The sequence below is a fragment of the Anneissia japonica genome, unplaced genomic scaffold (genome assembly GCF_011630105.1).
Source record: "Anneissia japonica isolate Jap-2015-1 unplaced genomic scaffold, ASM1163010v1 scaffold1951_len603592_cov169, whole genome shotgun sequence".
In the NCBI taxonomy this organism is placed as follows: domain Eukaryota; kingdom Metazoa; phylum Echinodermata; class Crinoidea; order Comatulida; family Comatulidae; genus Anneissia; species Anneissia japonica.
The window spans coordinates 494,424-514,937 of NW_022741522.1; the positions used below are offsets into that span (position 1 = coordinate 494,424).

Genomic DNA, 20,514 nt, shown 5'->3' on the forward strand with positions numbered 1-20,514 from the left:
TTTGATGTGACATTGTGGGGTACACCTGTCTCTTATACACATCTCGCAACTGTTGAGGGAAGTGTGTTAGTCTCCGTAGCAAAGTGAAATATGCTTATGTTTACTGAGAATTATAGTAATACGAAACAATAGAAAGTGGATTTGTAAATATCCTTTACAGTTTGTGTCTAGATTTAATAATAATAAGTAGGTTTTTCTTTAGCACCCTACACAGAGTCTCAGAGTGGTTTGCCATATTTTTACCCCAGTCATAGGAATGATGCCTATGGGGAAAATTCCATAGTTTGCTGCATGAAATATATCAACGGATTTTTCACTCGAACCTCCTTTAGGTACCCATTTATACTCCTGGGTGGAGAGAGGCAATGTAGAGTGCCTGGCTCAAGGACTACTGGAAAAATTCTCAGCAAGGGATTGAAACCCCGACCCCGAGGTTGGGAAACCAAACCGTTCCCGCTGTGCCAAACCAATTCTAGTGTACTCTAAAGCTGATTATTTATGCAGGTGGGGATAAGACCCACTATCTAGGTTGTCCCCATGATGCCTAGATAGAACTCAGGATCTTACATAACCACTCTTTCCCCCTACCCACTTCCCACAATCCTGGTTACAATCCTGTTTGAAATGATACAGTTTGGCATTCAAATTTATATTCATTATATTTATTTAATTACGCTTGTTAACAAATTACTGGACTTTCCCTTTATTACTAATACTAATTATGAAATTTAATATATTTAAATTAATGGAAATTATTTATATTGTTAAGTAAATCTGCTTAAACAGTAGGACAATTTGTAATTAATCTCACAAATGAGAATAGTGTTAATGACAATTGTAATTAATTTGAGCTTCCATTTGGTTGCAATCCGAGTCAAGTAACTGCTTTTGAAAGAAACAGCGATACCGTAAAACATAAAGTTGAAGGACAATGGGCTATAATCTCAAAATGAAGCCCATTTTGAAGTGAAGCCCCCTCTGTGGCTACGGTCACACTAGAGTCTCAAGCCTGGCTTGACTCACCGCGGGCGAGATTTCAAGCCAAGCTTGAAATTCTGGGTCGGTCACACTATATCTGAATTTAATTGGATTGACCTCCAAATTAGGAATGTCGAAACAAGAAGTTAGAGCGCCGCCACAATCAAAATACTGGACCTGCGCGAGAATCTAGATGATCTAGGCCTAGGCTCGGAGGTAATGACGATGCTAGTTTTCGGATTGATAATTGCATTTATAAATGACAACTGATGATTGCTGCTGGTTTTTAATTCAAGAACTTCTAAACGCAACGGCGTCATCGACTGTGATTGGTCGACAGCCGACGAGGAAATGTCAATCCCGGCCACGCCAGGGTCAATCTGGGTACTGAGCCGGGATCAAGATAGGTAGATTGAGATCGAGGTCACGCCAGGCGCGAGTCGATCCAGGTGCGGTCACATTACGAAAATCTCACCCGTGGTGAATCAAGCCAGGCTTGAGACTCTAGTGTGACCGTAGCCTAAAGTTTGCAAAATTAGCCTTGAGAAAAGACCCATGGGCTTCTTTTCAAAAAACAAAGTAAATTGGAAAAAAGCTTAGTTTATACAGTAGTTTTGGTGATTTAATGCCAGTTAAATAAACTCCATGATACAGATTGATGTTACAGTGGCCTTATTTATTGTTTCATAGTACAAATTTACTAAATTTACAGCATTCATTTTGAAAAGAAGCCTCTGCCCTTCCCCTCTTCACTTTGCAAAAGTAGCCTTGAAAAGAATTCCATCCAAAGTTCGCAAAAAAAAAAAAAAAAAAAGCCCAGGGCCTCACTTTGAGGTTTTACAATACTTTAATACATGAATACGTTTGCATTTGAAGTCACTGAAAAGTGCCAGTATAAAATTATAGTTTGACAAACTGTGTCTGTCATTGACAATATGGCTTTACTTTCAGGACAGTAATACATTGTTTAGTATTTAGTATGATGATGGTTTCATTTTTAAGTTAAATGTTTTTCTTGGTATTTATTTAGAAAATATAAAACTTCTTTTTGATCAACCAAAAATTTTTAAGACGCCTTAAAGTGCTCATACCTAGAGACGGATGCATAAACCATCCTTGAGTTTCTTAGAATTGAAATAAGAAAGCAACATTTATGTCAACTATATTTAAAAGAAATTGAAAGCTATTTATTATAAAGTCGTTCACTGAAGGTACTGTATAACTTGTGAAAAGGGTAGAACATTTGGCATTCTGTTGACAGCTTATATCGTAACTGTATAATCATACGTTAGGTATCGTATACCCTAGTTGAGAGGTTTCTTAATGAAAACGTGATAGAAAATCAGCTCGGATGCAGCATGAGTTGAAATGTGTGCTTCTATTTCATTTAGGTGTCGATGACACTTTCAGTTCTTTTCCATTGATCGATCCTCAATCCTCGATGTTGATCTTGAACTATCAGACACCTAATGCAATGTGCAAGAGATTCAGATACAAGAATTTGAGTTATTGTATCCAAATAAGTAAGGCAGTAATACATAAAATGTTTGATAAACCTAGAAGTTTCAATCGATTAAATTAAAAAAGATTTGGAATGATTTGCCACAATCTGTTCATGAATCTCCACTTCATCTGTAGAGATTTTAAAAGTGAGATTTAAAAAGTCATAATTTCAGCTGCATGTAATGTTTTCCTTTTTTCTTTTACTTCTGTTTTTGGTTTTCTGTTTTTTCTCCTTGTACAGTGCACTGTTTTCTCCTTGTATACTGTTATCTCCTTTCTTTTCTTATCCTGAGCACTCCCTCAAATTGGTGCATTGAGACTGTAGCCTTATAAGTTGAAGTTTTGGATTGGATTAGATTGGATTTGTTATTAATACTTAAATTTAAAACTTACAGTAATAATATAATAAAGAGATGATGTAATAAAATATTAAATAATGCATTGTTAACTTATTGTATCTATCAGGATTTGAACCTAAGACCTTCCTAATTTATTGTACAGTTCTACCAGCAACTGAATCCATGAGGCCATTAAAGCTGCTCTATAAAACTCCTTTGGCTTTTCCATTCTAAGGCATTTTTTTCTCATTTTATTGTTTTTTGATGTGACATTGTGGGGTACACAGTATATTTCTCTATACAAAATACACATAATATAATTACTATCTGTGTCCATTATTTCGAGGTTATGTATTACATTTTTTGGTAAATTATTGTTTTCTTCATAGTACACTGTAGGCCTAAGTTCATAATTCAGCCATGGTTGGTGGTAGGAATGAGAGTTAACTTGCTGCTGCAATACAGGAAATTATTCATTGCTGTATTATGACTATCAATTGCCAATGTATTGCCTGTGACCTTTACAATCCATAAGACATCACAAAACAAACAACGCCAGTCAACAATCATAAATCCACACCTTTTGTTATTTCACACTGTAGCAAACAAAAAGAACATAAAAAAAATAATACTAATACAAATTTGCCATTTGTGCCCACTAACTTCCTCTTGGGTAAACTTTGTGTTCCATTTCTGCATAAAACTGAAATTTAAAACCGAATGATTTCTGACAGACTTGTAGATATAAATCTGAATGTTGTCATTCAAATCCAAGAATACGAAATAGAGGGGGGCCCATGATGGTACTTTGAAAGATGGAGGATCTAGACAACCTGGTGAGGTTGAGGTGCAAAATTAAATTACGGCACGACTATGGCACTTGAATGGAAATGTAATTTTCTTTTTTAATTTTCTTTTTTTGGGGGGGGGGGAAGTGGGGACAGGGGATGTCAGGCTGACATGTTCACCTTCTCCTTAAATCCGCCTATGTTGTTGTTATAGCAATACTTAATAGCGAGTCTGATTGACTCGGAAAAATGAAGGCTTACAAGCATTTGATACATTCTCCCTTGACATAGCAGTACATGGTTCATTACCGTTGGCAAATCTAATAAAAATCATATTACACAGCAAATGCAACCAGAGTACATTCTCTGTTTGATTATGATATTGAGACCCGTTCAGCACATCCTTTTTTGGTGGGGGTATTATATTTAAAATGATATTTTGAGAGGTTAATCCATTCAACAAAGTAATTAACAGTATATCGACCTTCACACATACTGTACTGCGAAATAGGGATCACAATGAAACAGTAACTATACAAACATATAAAAACATCTAGGAGTAGGAGAAAAAAAATAAATTGAATTTAAACCTTAAATAAATGTGAAAATTTATATTAAAAACAATTATCTGATTATCATAACAATACAAAAAGAATATGTTGTGTGTTCCGGTTGGCGGACGTGTGCTAGTGCATAAATTATTATGACGTCAATACTGTACACCATGTTCAAATATACCTTTGGCCATGGTTAATATTTATTCGCCATTGTGCTACACATTGCAGTACTGTACTGTTTTTTGTTACCAGTGTCAAGTCTCGGCTGGTATAATAAAAATTCCACAAATATTTCTTCTCAATTTAATCTGGTTTTTTTTTACTGGTATTGTACTGTTCCTTTGACAATACTACAAACCACTGCCAGATTGTATTTAAGTAATGTCAGTTTTGGAAATGCTGCCAAATTTTACACATGAATGAATAAAAAAAAAGAAACACTTTTATTATTTATTTCACCTACATCCAACAGAAAAATTGCAATGTAATAGGATGCCTTAAATTAACAGTTGGCCAATATCAATAAACGCAAGAAAAACAGGAAAACATTCAAGTAAAAAAAAAAAAATGATACAAAAACCTAGATTGTGCTAGAGACTTTTGAAATTAGATTGTCAAAGAAAATCTATTAATAAAACCATTTTATTAGCTTGGACTATATATAGGGTACAGAAAACAGGTGATTATTGCACAAATTTTCTCTTTGAATTTTGTGTAAGAATAAACAAGAACGAAAACATGTAAAATACTGTATAGGAGTTTGAAACATTTTTATAGGAAAACCTTGTAAAAATTACCTATTCTTAGTAAGGAGCTAATCTTGTGTTTATGCACAGTGTCATTTGAATTAGCAAGAAACAAAAGACTCTTTAGCCAGCAGTGCAGTAAATCCAACCAAACTCTGAAAATAAACTGGTAATTTTGTAGTTCATTAAGTTGATATGTTTCCGGTTAAACTTTACTGTGCGCCCGCCGCCGAGAGGCAGAGACAAAGATATTAACAAATAACATTACATATAATAGCTAAGGCTGAGCTAGCCGAAAAGATGGTTTTGATTCCGTAGTGCTGTATTATAATCATAAAACGCCAATTCCGATGTCTCCAGTTCCCATTTGCCTTCTGGATAATAATGACATAATTCGACCATGGCCGTTGCTGTGCTATTTATCTTTTGAAACTCAATCATGCAATAGGTTAATGGGACATAATTAGAACATGGCAAAATGTAGTATTTATTTCTGAAACACATTCACAAGGACATGAAATTAAATATACCCATTTAAATGAAACATTGTCATATGGAAGTAAAATAGAGTCTAGGGTATATGGTGTACATGTTCATTATACCTATACTATATGATATGATACAAACTAAAAAAAAAAATAATAATAATAATATTTAATGAAGTATTATAGGCTACCATTTGACTACTGATGCAATAACCAAACTAGGTTAAAGTCATTACTCAAATGAACAGTTATGTTGAGGACAACACATGTTAAAGAAAACTCTTCGGAGAAAACCAAAAGATTGTCTCCTGGTGTAGTGTAATGCCCAATTTTCCAACTTTGCACTGCACTGCCACTGTCATGGTTTCCAGGGTTCAAACTGTCTATTTCCTCAACTGCAGAAGGGCAAACAAGTTAATTTACTACATGGCATTACCTATCCTGACTATTTAGTTAAGGCTTTACTAGGCTAGGATGCAAGCATTTAGTATCTTTACTAGGAATATGATGCAAGCATTTAGTATCTTTACTAGGTTATGATGCAAGCATTTAGTATCTTTACTAGGTTATGATGCAAGCATTTAGTATCTTTACTAGGTTATGATGCAAGCATTTAGTATCTTTACTAGGTTATGATGCAAGCATTTAGTATCTTTCTAGGTTATGTTAATATTCCTGTATCTTGACTTGTTAAGATCTAAACATACAGGATAGTACTTAACAGTAGTAGGTTGTGATGCAAATATTTTAGTACTGTAGCTGGACTTTTTGGTTTTTGATCTAAACATACACAGTACAGTACATTGATTAGGTTATGATGCCAATATTTTAGTATCATACTTGATCTTGACTTAGTTATGATTTAAATATACACAGTACAGTACATTGATTAATGATGCAAACATGTCAAGATGCAAGTTACATTTTATTCACACAATCATTTATGTATGTATTAAGTAATCGCAAATTATCCATTGCACTACCTTGATTAATATCCAGTAGTGTAGGCTATAATGATGCGGAGATATAAATGGTTAAAAAAACTAGGTTTAAAAAAGATAATAACAATAATAATCTCAAAGTTTTACCTTGACTAGGTTATAATGATGTAAACAAGTTGCAATATCATTTTACTACCCATCCATCATGTGCAGAAAATCGTCCATTACCTTGATTAAGTTATAAAACAAATGTCCATTAATAAAACCTAACATATGAAGACAGGTAATACACAAGGCTCTTATTAGAATTCAAATTTGTTGGCCATTAGTAAATGTGTATGAAAAATAATAAGATTGGGTATGAAAAACAATGGGTGATGGATAAGAAGGAATCGACAGTTTCAAAGTACTGAAACTAAGACTGTGATAGACGTCTACAAGGAATTCAGATATTTCTGTTATATTGAAAATACAACAGTTTTTGCTGCTGTACCTCCTGGGAGATTTTCCTTTACAATTTTATCAGTACTGGTAGTGTCAAGGGATCAAGCAAGTCGTTTGGAAAAGGTAATTTATTCCAAAAGTGACACCATAATCGGATCTGTTTGATAGTAGGAAAGGTTAACGTTATAGTCCCTGTTATGATGGATACTAAAAGAAAAGAAATGGTTGGTTTACAGTTGGCGCCACCACTGTAAAATGTAGACATTTTTACCTTCTTGATTTACAAGGTAATAAAGAATTATTACTATACATTTCCCACTCTTAAGTTTAAATTTTGTAACTGTAGTGCCTAAAAACTTTCTCCTTTGAAAGAATAGTTTTACTTTAGAAAAGGCCTTACAAAACCACAGTGGAATGATAATACAGTATAAAACATATTACCATAGTAAAAACATGTTCAGAAACTTAGAGATACTGTATGATAAATAAAGATGATCCCTTTGTCAAGGTATACAGAGGTTATCTAAAAAGGATAAAAAACAAGATATAACATTGTGAACTCTGGACTACTAGTAAAATGCAAAAACACAGGCCAACAATAATCTGAATATGAATATCCATATAATAATGCAGATTGAACAGAAATATTAAAGAAAACTTCACCAAAAATATTACGTTTTTCAAAAGGTGGTTGAAAACTCATGTTTATTATTCACAGTTAATAATTTTTCTTCTGTTACACACTATTTTTTTCTACAGCTTTTAGCAATATATTTTGGTTACAGTAAGTAAGGTGTGTGCCCATACTTTTAACAACACTTGTGAAAGAAATAATTGTCTGCTTTTGCGTTCTGATGGTTCTGGTTTTTGTCAGTTATTCTTTTGTTAATATTTATGTGATTTCATGGTACATTCTTATACATATTTTTTTAATTTAATTATTTTTAAGTGCTTTGAGGTGACATGGATTATAGGTGCTTTGGAATTACAAAATTATTGCCATTACTACTGTAGTTTCTCTTCTAGTAGCTCAAACTGTTAGTTTCAAGTAATCAATTGTTGTTTGTTACGCAGAGCTCTTTTAGAAAGCGGCACCAGGTTGGGATTTTTTAAAAAGTTGGTCATAGAAAGAAACAGTTTCTAAATATTACATTACTACACAAAAGAAATTTAGTAATAAGTATGCATTCAAAAGGTAATTTTAATAATAATAGAATTCACAAAGTACCAAAATTATGTTTAAAAATCCATATAAATATACGTAGAAGAGATGTCAAGAATGAAGTTGGCAAAACACCTTCATAGATACTGTATAGCACTAAACAGAAATTGAATGGATGGATGGGAAAATTACAGGTAATTGTTGTGCCTAAGAAATGAAAGCAAGCAACTAAAACTAGTAGACAGACTATGGACCTAGGGCCATGGACAGACAGTACAGAAATAACCAAAATTGCAAGTTCTAATTCTACAAAAGGATTCTTCATCACACTTGCATTTGATTGCAATAAAACATTTGTAAACAATAGTCTTTTTTCTAGTTTATTATTTTATACAAGCTTTTATCACATAGATAGCTTCCCAAGACATAGCTATAAAACATTCTTAGCTAAGACTGCATTGAGTATTGTAAAACTATCACTCGGAAGCAACTGTTTTTCTTTTATTACTAATGCACGCATCAATACAAATATTTAGCGTTGAATGATATTTCATGCAAATTTGCACACAGCTTATTTATTGCAAACATTTTGAAAAATAAAAAAAAATTGTAGAGACTTAAGATTTGATGCTGCAAAAGCCGGTGTGAAACTGGGGAAGATATTTGAAGAGTTTCTCTTTTTCAAAAAGGAAAATTATAGTTTTATAAATCTTCTATACGCTTTTATTTGTCAATGAAGGAAGCCATATTGATGGAAGCCTCCTCCTCCATCTCATTTTAGCAGACTTAAGAAGAAAAGCCATCTGACTTATTAGACTGCGGTATAGCTAAGACCAATCTACGTCACGATTATAGCCGGATGTAGTGTTGAGACTGTACGCAGTAATCCGCCCCTGCTCTACAATACTAAGACTAGAGATTTTGTAATATAAGCTGTAATGCATTCTGTGTGAATCTGACCAAGAAAAATGATTTTGTATTAAAAGATGAAAATCGTGATTTACGTGTCAGAGAATTCGTGCGTAATTTCATTTAGAGACATGTATTAAGATGGTCAAACCAATATTATAATAATAATTGGAAGGGAGATAGATCGAAATCGTGAAACTGAAAAAGTAAGGAATGATTATAAGTCAAGACATACTTTTTTTTTTAGGTAAAAAATATTAAACTGACGGTTATGTAGGTAATTAATTAAGCTTTTGTATTTTACCTAAAACTTTTGGAGGCATAAGTGGAAGTTTCTTTACAATATTATCATTTTTATTTTTATTATATTTGAAGTTATAAATATCTGAATATGATTTTTTTTACTATGTAATCTGTAATTACTATGTAATATTACAGGGGTTTTTGCTGATGTACAGTAATCCCTGGACTGTGTTATAGTCAAATATATTATGAAATGAAAGTATAATAAAATATTCAAAATTTTGATTTAAAAAAAATAATTCAGAAAAGTGTGTGTTCAATTTGCCATAATGTGGTAAATTGTAGATTAGGAAAATACTTATATTTTTAATGAAACAGTTACATTCAGTTAATTTATCTAATATATTCATGGTTTTAATATTTGTTCCTGTGTTTAATGAACCATGTAATTGTACCAACGTAAACATAGTCATGTGATATATGTCCTGTACAGTATATTTTGATTGGATTGGATTTCAGTGGTGTGAAACATGCTAAGTATAACCTAGTACATCAGTCCAGTGACTTTGTTGTGGTGTATTGTTCAGTATACTGGGAGACAAGCCTCCAACCCTTCCCCCGGTCATTTCACAAGAGTGTACTTTGTTCTTTAACATTTGTTCAGGGCCATTACACACATGGGTCCGATGATTTAACATCACTTTTGGAAGATGGTGATGTAACTTTCAGCCCTCCAGCTGAATCGCAAAGATCGTAGCGATGGTATTGAACCGTGGAAAGATCGTTCTCTTATTAATTTTCTGTATTTTCATGGAATATTTGGCTCAATTCATCAGAGTTTTAAACTGAAAGCTAAGCTTTGATTTAGTTTGTAACTCTTTAAGACCAAGCTGACCTACCATTTCCATCAAGATTTTATAATTTAATTAACATTACTGTATATCCATCGGTTTTATTCGTTTTCATTTATTAACCACGTATTAAGAGCTTGCTCAATACGCTATATATAAGAATAAGAACTATTATTAATAATAATAATAATAATAATAATAAGTATTAATAATAATAAGTATTAATATTCTTTCAAAATATTTAGAAAATAGTGTTCTTTTGTAAAAAAATGAAATGGATGTAGTCTCACTGTACACCAGTTTTTTTTTTTTGCCTCATATAACTTACCATAGTTACAATAGAGTTTAACAAAATGTAATCTGTTTCTAATATTGTACATTGAATGCTTAATGGAGACAACAATAAAAAATACCAGGATCTTTAGAAATTATCTTCATCTTTTTTCAAATTATAATATCCTGAATGCTATAACAATTTGATTTGGTACTTTCTTTGCAAGTAAATAAAGGCAATAAACATTCTTTGTTTAACTGAAAGGTCCACTGATTAATCTCAGATAAGATAGTATAATACATACTCCTAATATCGAAATGCACGCCATCGTGTCGGGATTCAATATTTCGACATTAATTATGTCATCATCAGTCTATCTTATTCATTGTATCTGTTTGTTGATTCATTGTTTCATGGAGATGCCCTACCTTCCCTGATTCATTCTTGATTTTACCGCAAGTGGGAACCAGTCCATTGTGTATCAGTATGTTAAAGTTCAGGCCATTTCATCAGTTCAAATTGGTTGGTGACAAAATATTTGTTTTCCCTTGCCTACAGTAGAGGCTTATAGCAGAACCATATTCGTTTTTCTTTTTTACTTTTATCTTTCAAAAGGTAAAGTTTGCTAAAATTAACAATTTTGCAAACACATGTGACATGCCTAAATATGGTCCGGTTGACATGACATCGTGATCATATAGAGGCAATATCATGACTATATATGAGCAATATTTTTTGTCAATTAATAATTTGGAAAAAGCATTAGGAGCCTATTTCTTTGATTGATTGATTGATTGATTGAATTTATTTGATGCTCAACATGCACAAACAAAATTAAAAAAATTTGAGAACAAGAAAAGTAAAAATTAATGAGCATTAGGAGTCTTGGGTTTTATGTATGACTGGTAATATACTGTTATTAAAATAATACTGATAGTTTCTTTTGTAATTTATTACTATAGTCATATGATCAACTCTTCAGGCTTTCCAATTAATAATCAGTCCTACTTATCCAATTTTTTTTTCTTTATTTCACTGAACTGAAACAGAATGTGTTTTTAATATGCAAGATTGCATAAAACATAAGTATGAGTTCCGGGTCCCTAGAGCTAAGAGAATTTAATTTAGCACATGTCAAGTTTTCGATAGGCTGTCAACAGCATAAGATTTTAAATTATCTTCATCCCATCAAATGCAATATGCTTGGTTTAAATTTTAGTAATTTATCTTCCTGTTTTATTTAAGCCTTTTATGCCTGTGATAAGATGTAAAAGCAGTCATATAGCAAATAGCATTTCTAAGAATAAACAATTTATCTTATCATTTTCAATCTTGCCAAAAAAAAAAAAAGCAGTTTGTTTTTCTCAAAACCGTAAATAACTCCACTTCTTTAAAGCTACTTTCACATGAAACCCGGAGCTGTTCAGGAGCATGACAAAAAATAAGGAGTTGTTACATTTTTTAAACGCTACATTCACATTGCACACAGAAAAAAAAATCTAGAGAGGGCATTCATGCTTGTTGCTGATTGGTCTAACAAAAAAACGTATGATTTCATGATATGAATTGCTCTCAGACCCATCTCTCCAGATCCAGAATCCGGATTGGAAATCGTACAAATTCAATCTACAACTGAACCCATTTTGCATGATTTTTTGTCCAGGCACCAGACCGAATCTGGGACTTTGGTCTGAATAAAGCTTAAAGCCACATGCAACGTCTGTTGTCAGAGTTAATTTAATATAACAATAATATTTAAGGTCAAATAAAAAAAAAATTAATAGTTTCTTGTCACCACGCACATCCATTTTTTCTGCCCCACCAGGGGCATTAAAAAAAAAAAAAAAAATTTTTTTTTAAATTTCCTTTATTTTACAAATTCACATCAGTAAAATTTCTCTCTCGATCATTTGTGATTGGAGATACTATATGCTATGAATCATGTCAAGTGCTTCTTTTGCTTTCACTAGGAAGCTTTCGACGCAACGCTAGAATGGAATTACATATGCGTGACCGTCCTAAGTGGCGTCCTGCGTTCTCTGCATACCTAGATTTGGCCAAATTGCGTCCCAGAATCTTTCCTCGACGAGGTGACCTTAGCATTCTCGCATGCGCAGATGACTTTTAGTGAGGTCATTACGTTCTACGTCCTACCGTCGTCGTGCAATCGAAAGCTCCCTATGAATCTACTTGGTACTGTAAAAGTGAAAAAAAAGTAGTCGCTGTTTCCCATTGACCATTTTTGATTTTCCATCTCGGAGTGAAAAAAAAAAAGTGCCCTTATTCTCATTTTTTTCAAAATATTAGGACGAGAAACTACTTTTTTTTTTATTTGGCCTAGTTTATAAGGATTTTTTAATTTTTATTTGTGAAATTAAAAGAAAAAGATGCGCTTCCTGAATATGTGGTGCAGAAGGCAACAAAAAACATTTTTTTTTATTATTAATATTTGACTTTATTATTCTCATTTTCTTCTTTGACTTCTTAATGATATAAAGCGCATTTAACCTATATTACATTGACTTACACAACAGCAGAATATAATTTCCCAAGACAATATAATCTTCTTCATTAATCAAAAAGCGGACATTTTAAATGCGTGCCTCTATTGTTATGTCCATCCAATGTGGTATAAGCTAGTTAAATGCTAATGTGAATTTTGCCATTACCGCACCTTTGTTTTATCGATTGCTTTACTGCTGATTAAAAGTGCCCCAAGGATTGCCCCGAAGGCATTTTTATCTGCTCCGTAGGAAATTATTTTTCATTCCCAGCCAGGATTTGTTGCGTCGCAACCGCAGCGTTAGCGCCTGGAGCTATTAATCGTGAGACAAATTGCTGTTCATTGTCGTTTGGTATAGTGTCTTTATAATTTTGCAATGCAATTGTTAATCAAATTGCTATGATGCACAGTAGAAGATAATGCCCACCTGCATGTCAATCAATAGTCTCGTTCCATCTCATGTGTCTCGCTCCAAGTTATGGAAGATTCTATTACTTTCTTCCTTAGTACGGAAATGCCTATCATAAATTGTCATTGACTATTAAGATATCCGCACTATCGACAGTATCTATAGTGGTATCATGTTTATATATAATGCTGAATTTCAAAAGAAAACATCAATGTTCGGTGGCGCTAGAGCTTAGATTGCACTCATTTTGTGAAGCAGCCCTATCCCAAACCTTTGGTGATTCCCCATTCTCAAAGCCTCACACATTTGGAACACTCTGGAGTTTTGCTTGGTGACACTTTCATCAGCAAGACAGTGGTACTTTTCTATTCTCTTTTTTGGGAAGGTGATTTATTATAGTAGTTTTATCTGATTATGCAAAGAAAAATAATGCCTACATCATTTGTGACCATTTTAAAGGCGAAAACATATGCTCCTTGGCGTCACACCTACAGTAATATTCTTAAGTGAATTCATCAGAAGTTGGTTCCATAATGCTGGAGCTATCTCTATTGATTGAAAAGGCGAAGTTAGCACTCTTTGGTCATTTGCTATAAAATACAATTAATTCAGTGACCTACATTCAACCGAAGATTCATAAGATGAGACAGGACTGCACAGTGCATTCTTAAATCAATGCAGCGCTGAGATGAATATGAAAGATGTAATTATAAAAGGGAAATTGAGAGAACGAGCATGAAGCTGCATTTTCTTTTCCAATTCTCGTGTATTTCCACTTTTGAATATAACTTCATTCAGATCAACAATAAATTAACTTTTAAATTTGTTTTTCCATTTGGTTGGTTCAACATAGATTACATTGATTTATGGAAGAATCATTCCATTCCCATATCAAAAATGTCTACAGTATTTGGCTATTCCTCATCCAAATTTCTATTTCCAAATTGATCCTGTCATGGAATATGTATAGATCTAAGTGGTGAACCTACAAACTTATCTCATGGAGGACTATTATTATAGGCCTTAGCAAGGTCGTAGCTGTAGAAGTGGAAAACATATTAAGGGTGGGTTGTAGGTGATAACATTGGTAAACTCTATAGGTACAGTAGTGAGACTCAATGTGGATTTTAAGGATGGGCAAAGGGTTCAATGTTTCCTATCAGTTATGTCAAATTTATAGGATTACAAAGCACGAGTAAAAGCTGGTGGTATAAGGACCTGCTGAAAACCTCCTTTCTCATAAGTATCTGGTAAAATTTATGATTTTTGAATGAAATTGGTCTTATGCTAAATAATCTGAGATACAGTACCTCTGATGGATCAAGGTAGGTTGCAGGCCTATACCAACCATATGGTAAGTTATATTGGTACCTACTTCAGAGATACTGTAGGATACATATAGTGGAGCTAGTTTATTAATTATTAACCAGTAATAATCAATAAACCATAATATGTTGAGCCCCTAGGAGTAGAGCTAGATTTAGCAGTTTACAAAAACAAAATGTTATTTGTATTGGTAGTAAAAACTGGCCAAAACAACATAAAAACCCTTTTCTTTGCAACCAGAAAAACTAGTAATATATACAGTATCTGTTTGATTTCTCCAAGTCTCAGTCTCTTTCAATTTTACAGCTCCACCAGCAAGCCAAAAAAAAAAAAATGGAATTACTGGTGACATTTATTTAATTATTTATTTGATTCTTCTGCCTTTAACATGTTAAGACTTTCAGTGATGCAGTACTGATTTCACTAGTGGATCATATGAGCAAGAAAAGAAATGAAAACCAGAAATAAAAAAATTAGTCATGTTTGGGCTGTTCTCAGTTATAAGAAATAGCGTCCTAGAACCTAGGCTGTAGTTCCAACAAATTGTACAAATTCTCACCTTTAAATCAATGATGTCAGCTGATCCTGTAACATACTAAACATGGATGGCTTATTTTACAGTTGATCAATATCATCATATTACAGTAATATTACAATGTACTTAAATGGTACTTCATAAAAACTAGAACGAGAGAGATATTAATAACAGTATACTTTATATTTGAATTATAACGGTGGCACTTAATAAAGATTGGTGCCTTCGCTAGAAAAACAAGATAATGAAAAAATAAAAATACTAATTTGATAATTGCTGTTTTCTGTGCCAAACTGCGTCACTACGGAATTAGGTCAATTTTATCAGAGTGTAAAAACAAAATATCATTAATTTAATTTTTAATTACTTGTCTATTAGAGCAATGCAACTGCTCAAGCCTATCCACAAATTGTCTCAAACTAAAATGTTATTTATTGTAGACAGCTTTAAATTTTTCTGCAACAGCAGTAGTATTTTGAGTAACACCATAGAAAAATAGAAAACAGGGCTAATCAATGAGTGAAATTTATGCCGATAGAAAACAAGACAATGTACTGGTGCATTGCCCATATTCAGAAACAATCAATACTATGCATGAAAGAACAAAGCAAGCGTGTAGGTAATAATAGCTGGTGTTGCTGTCCAGGACTTGGTACACAATGGCTGGTTTTTTAGACAGCTTTGTAGTTAGTAGTAGTAGTTGAAATTTATCTAGGTTGATGGTTGTTTTTTTTTTTAGCCAGGGGAAAATGTTGCATTTGTTCTGTTTAACAACCTCTACATTAAATAGGTTATTGTTTCCATAACAGTATTTATGAATACCTTATAATAACAGTATGAGATAAAACCAACGGGTTAAGATAGCCTATAAAAATGTACAACAAAGGTCTCTGTTGTTTACCGAATCATAGCTTCTTCATCAGTTTATCGACATCTGATATTTTCCCATTTGTAATTAACAGTTTGTCGACATTTGATATTTTCCCATTTGTAATAACATGGAGTTGAATAACTCCCTGGTAATAATAAGCAAAATTTCCAATAATATTTTTTTTTTGTGTTTGCAAATCCAAATATAATAAAACATGCAAGGACTTTTGGTCTGTCTTCTTGATTATCAAACTTACAGGACTAAAGTACCTTCAAAAAGCCTTCCAATTGGTTTCTCACAATTATTGTTGAAATGATTTTGTCAATGCAATTTATCTCATCCTATTTGTTTAAATTCTATTTGATATAATAATTATGCATAATTCTTGATGGTTTTTGTATATAAATACAGTAGGACTAAATGTTCCCTTACCATTAGCACACTACTTGAGTGTTTATTCTGTAATTTCCAATCTCTTCATTTGTTTTAAACATGTGTACAGTAGAGACCCAGTATTTTGTGTGGAAATATAGTTATAACCTTTAACTTTTAATTTTGAAGAACCATATTTCTAACCAAGTTTCCACAATACAATTATAATACTGTACAATTTTAAGTGTTTTTATAGTTAAAAATGATCATTCGTAATGACGACATCATCACAAATTGGGTTCGTAAAATTGAGAGTTCGTAATTGGGAGGTTCGTAATTGGGAGATAGTTACTGTATTAAAGTTACAAGCACTGTAGTACTGTAAGCTCTATTTTACCTCCAAAGCTTTTTAAACATGATCATTTAAGGTAATGTGTACAATGCTGTAGCCAGGATTTTCAAACAGTGCGGGACAATATCAGGGTGGACCCACTTTACGTATAAATTCCAATAATGAGGACTCATTTTCTTAAAATTTAACCCATTTTATGCAATTAATATAAAAAATCTGGACCCATTTTCTTAAAAGTTGATTCATTTTACTTAAAATATGAGAAATCTGAACCCACATTCCAAAAAGTGCATTCATTTTGTTTATAAAACAGCATAATTTAGACCCATTTTTAAAAATGTGGACACATTCTTTGTGGATTCATAGAAAAATTGTGTGTCACTGTCCTAACTGTCCCAATAGCTACAGTAGCTTGCTACTGTGTTGACTGTGTAGTGTGTTTGATGCAACATAAAGAAGGTGAGAAAAGTATTAAGAGATGCTGACATTGCAAATCTGAACAGCCACCTCTGACCTTCAATAAATACAATCAATGCCCCAAATATTGTGTTACATACATTGACAGCATTAATTGTATGCATCGTATTATGGGTGGGTCTATTCTCTGGTTGATCTGGTTATATTGGCGTTGTATTCCATTAGAGTAATTATGTTTGCTGCGTGTCTCGTTTATCATGCAACATGTGTGTCATTCAACTTGATTTAATATTAAGCTTTGTCTACACTACCAATTTTTTTGACAAAAATCTGTTGTACATGCCCATATATAGTCATGATGTGCCTATATATGGTCATGATATGATGTCGTCATTACCATATTTAGGCATATCACATGTTTTTTTCAAATAAAATATGATAGTCTGAACAAGGCTTTGTCCACACTCAAATTTTTTGTGACAATTTTGTGTAATGTGCCCATATATGGGCATGATGATGTCATATCCCATTATGGGCATATCACATGTATTTGTCACATAACATTTGATAGTGGAGCGCTTAAACTCATTTTTAATGTGACAAATTTGTGTAATGCGCCCATATATGGGCATGATGATGTCATATTATACCCAAAATATGTGCATCATCACATGTATTTGTCACACAAAATGTTTTTGTCACACAAAATTTTCACAACATGTATTTGTCACACAAAATGTGATAGTGTAGACAGAGCTTTAAGTATTGATCACTGTAGACAAACAAGTCTTCTGCTGGTTGCTATTTAAAAAACAAAGGGAATGAGAACAAGATTAAACTACTTTGCATGTGAATACATAATTTATCCGAACTTTATCATTCTCATCCGTCAATGGGGAAATGTTGCAAAGCATCGAAAATAGATACTGACATCCATTCACTGTGATAAATATAAGCTTTGGGGATTTCTCATCTGGTTTCTCGAAAAAAAATTTGCAATTATCTATGAGTTATTGTACTTACAAATATTTTATATTGTAGACTTTACTGCTAATGATCTAGTGTAAATAATGTGAATGAGCTATTACATAAGTATAATATCCCTTTAACATGGAATTTTACGAATATACCAAGGTCATCCCATCAATTATTTATTTATTATATCCTATCTCACATAGTATCCGTCATTTTTATTAAGGTCCTATAAAATTTATTAGTTTATCACCCAATCTAGGCTGGAAAATTACGAGGGACTGAGACTTTTATTTTTTATTTTGCGTAAGCCGAATATCTCCATTAGGTTGTTTGCTAGCGCATTGATTTTCAAAGTAAAATACATGATTGAGATATTAATGCAAACAATATCTACTATTTACTAAAAAAAATGAAACAATTATTTTCTTTTATTGGGCCTTATTTATTTTATAACTTCTCTCGTAGTATCCATTATTTTTTGTTAATACAGTAAATTTACTGTTTTCAAAAATTATACAGTTATGATATTCCAGTATATTGTATAGTTTTGTTTACATACTTTTTGTTCATTCATTTTGATTCATCATTTTATGTTTAGTAAAAAAAATTAGGCAAAAATATGAACTTTAGAAAGGAAAGATTGAAAACGTAGTTGAATTTGACATGTCAGTAATTCATTTTATTGTACCTCTAGGCATACCCTCTATTATTGCTAATCACAATAATAAGTACTTTCCCATACAGTATGTAAAACCATGAATCTGATAAAAGAAATATGTAGGCCACTAACATAGAAAATTACATTTTGTTTCATCTGAAGAAGTACTGCTCGGCCATTCTGGGGCTAAACAATGTGACTAATATTTTTGTCGATTTTGAGATTATTTAGGAGTATGTTAAACCCTTCCAAATTTCCTGTGAACATTTCAGTTCTTAACAATGAGTGGTTTTGCCAGATCATGTGGCAAAGCAACGTATACGATTTGGAATTAAAATGATTTTGATCTAATGGAGTATGGTACAGGAAAATCTACTTGTTGATGGTGTTTTCATATCAATAATAAACGGCGACGTACAGTATGCACAAGCTAGGTAATGCATATGATTGCCACACACGTGATAAATTCAAAATACATTCAATACCGCGCCCGACATGTTTGCGTGATCAAACAACGTATCTGTGAGTACCGCTAATACTGTAACTTTGCAATAAACCAACGGTTGTAATTAACATTTTACATATATTATCAAAGAAAAAGAAAAGAAAGATAAGGAAACATAAGAAGGAAAAGGAAAGAAATGATAAGGAAACAAAATAAAGGAAAAGGAAAGAAAATAAGGAAACACAAAAATGGAAAAGGAAAGAAATGATAAGGAAAATAAGAAAGGAAAAGGAAAGGAAAAGATAAGGTAACACCAGAATGAAAAATGAAGGAAAGTTATGTGAACATAAGAAAAGGAAAGGAAATGGGGATTGGGAAATACAGGCAAGGGCTGTGAGGAAAGGATAGACATGACAAGCCAAACACATAAGAAAAATATAAACTGTGAAATAATTGGAAAGTAACCAAATGGAATGAGAAAGTAATTGAAAGAAAAAATAAAAAAAATAAATAAATAAAAAATAAATAAATAAAAATAAAATAAAGTAAATAAATAAATTAATAAATTAAATAAATTAAAATAAATAAATAAATATTCATTCATAATGTTAACCTGATTTCCCTCACTGTTGTAATCATTTTTCTTTTATTTTGATCCGGTTTTCCTGTCATTGTAAAGCGCTTAGAGGTTTCTTGCATTTTGCGCTATATAAGAATAAATTTATTATTATTATATCATCATAATGTCTATAGATATATAGTCATGCAAAATTTCATAAGGGTACAGTACAGTACATCAATTTATTGCCAAGTTGCAAACATGCTAATTAGTAACTTTAACTCTGTTTTTCTAGAAAAGTGGAAATTTCCAGTTACGTTGTTATACCACAGAACGGCCGCTCTGCTGTATGAAATCTTGTTTCTTAAATAGTCAATGTGCAATTAATTCTCAATGTGATGTCTATTTCTATTAATCATTTACAGACTAGAACTGCATAAAGCTTTACAATATTAATATTTTAATTGTCAGAGTAAATCATTTACAAAAATATGTGGATATGTATTAACTAGTTCAAGGTAAAACTATAAATTTTGTCACAATATACTTTAATGGAAAGGATATCTAAAGAATGTGCGCTGTTATTACAAAAACAGAGATGGAAATAATTGAAACCGTATGGAAATATCATAACTGCAAACAACCACTTTAGATACAACTGAACTACATATCTTTGTCCAAATTGTTCTATTCAATGACGGTATTTCCTATCAGAAATTGGTCCCAAGCGTCGATCTGTAAACTGAAATTTTGTGCTAGTATTATTGGCAAATGGAGTTTCATGCCAATTTAGATGATCACGCTTTTTTGTTTTATGGAGTATACTGTATGGAAAGCAATTTAACAATTTTCAAATAGAGAAATTGAAATGTA

General features: G+C 32.3%; 1 protein-coding gene across 5 annotated transcripts in view; it reads left to right on the top strand.

Annotated features, from left to right (window-relative positions):
* The window catches only part of LOC117118711 (protein sidekick-2-like), a gene marked incomplete at its 3' end in the record, with an annotated part of 111,820 nt that overhangs the window by 18,172 nt on the left and 73,134 nt on the right, over positions 1-20,514 (top strand).